Here is a 1,740-nt window from a genome sequence, read left to right as displayed (position 1 = left end):
ATTGCGCTTCAACGATCATATCCAAAGGAGGTTGGCGGAATGTCGGTGAAGCCTTGCTATTCAAAGTTCAAGATCCAAGTTCAAGCTTCATCCGCGAGATTACCAAGTCAAGCTTATTGAAGACCAATCAAGCTTGGGTAAATTAGTTTTAGGTTTTATATTATGTGTGTTAGTACTTTAAGCTCAATCATATACACACATACACGTTTTGGTTTTTGTATATATATAGTTATATATATACATATATGTTTTTGGTTTAATAATTTTCGAGTTTATATATGAAACAAATGAATAGAATTGGAAAATACTATTTTGTTTCATGTTTATACACCTATATATGATTTCACCTTTAACAAGCTTATATTTAATGAAATCATATTTAGTGTTTTGAATATATTGCATAGAATATGCAATTTTATGAAAATATTGTATTTCTAGGTTATAGACTTCATAACAACATGTATATCTTTTATCAAGTCTATACAATCATTTCATAAGATTTCAAAATGTTGTTTAAGTCAAAGTATCAAAATATCAATTTTCAGTTTTTCATGTTTTTGAACATATTTGCAAAATAATGATATTTGCAAATGATGTTTATTATCATGACTACAATCATTCCCCAAAGTTTTACATTTTTTGGAATTTATTTGATATTTTTAAACAGGGTTTTAAAATCAGTAAAACAGTTTTCTGGAATGTCAGATTTCGGTCGACCGCACCGGTCGACCGCCCTTGACTCCTTTGCTTAGTGTCCGACAGAGAGTTGGTCGGTTGACCGGTCCGGTCGACCGAGAGCTCCATCGGTCGACCGCACCGGTCGACCGAAGATGTCAGCTTGTTGTTTTTTGTTTTCGAGTCGGTCGACCGAACTTTTCCATCGGTCGACCGAACGGCTCCGTCGGTCGACCGTCAATAGAGCCGTTGTCTCCTAACGGCTATTTTCTGAGCTGATTTTTCTGGGGCTTTTTTGGACTTTTACTTGGGGGTTTTTGCTGAGGTTTTGGAGGCTATAAAAACCCTCTTTGATCTCAGTTTTCAAACAAGAAAAGAAGTTTTTAAACAAGGGTTTTAAAAAAAGTTTAAGTGTGTTTAAGGGTTTGTTTTGTTTGTGAAGAAGTTTTCACAAGTGGAGGAGATCATCTTCTTGTTTGGGCTTCATATCTTCATCTCTCCATCTTGATCTAGAGAAGTTTTTCTAAACTCAAGTCTAGCTTTCATTTATAATTATTTGTTGATTATCATTTCTATTAAAGCTAGTTTTATGTTGAGTTTAGTTGATTTGATTTTATCTCATTGTTACACACACCCACTTGAGCTTATTGTATTTGCATTTATAATATATTTGAGTTGGTGAGAATTGTAACTTTGAGTGTGAGGTTTTATTGTGTTCTCATTCATATTGGAGAACAATCACTTGTTATTTTGAGCCTAATCGTGAGAATCACTTTGTAATAAACTTGTACGCCGAGAGTAGTGTGTGGTGAGAGTCGGGGATCGTTCTAAGAGGAGTAACGTCGCACCAACAAGTATGGCAATTATATTTCGATGGTGCTTCAAGGTCAGTTAATAGGGTAATAACCCCGGGAGGTTCTACAGTTTCCTCCGGGGTTGGGGTTGTCTTAATTTCCCCGGGGAAGCATGTGATGCCTCGGGGTTATTCACTGACTAGTCCGTGTTCCAATAACGTAGCTGAGTACAACGCGCTTCTCATTGGACTCAGTTTCGCCAAGGAGCTGG

This window comes from Asparagus officinalis, chromosome 8, assembly GCF_001876935.1.
Source record: "Asparagus officinalis chromosome 8, Aspof.V1, whole genome shotgun sequence".
NCBI lineage: Eukaryota > Viridiplantae > Streptophyta > Magnoliopsida > Asparagales > Asparagaceae > Asparagus > Asparagus officinalis.
Note: the sequence above shows the minus strand (reverse complement) of the source record.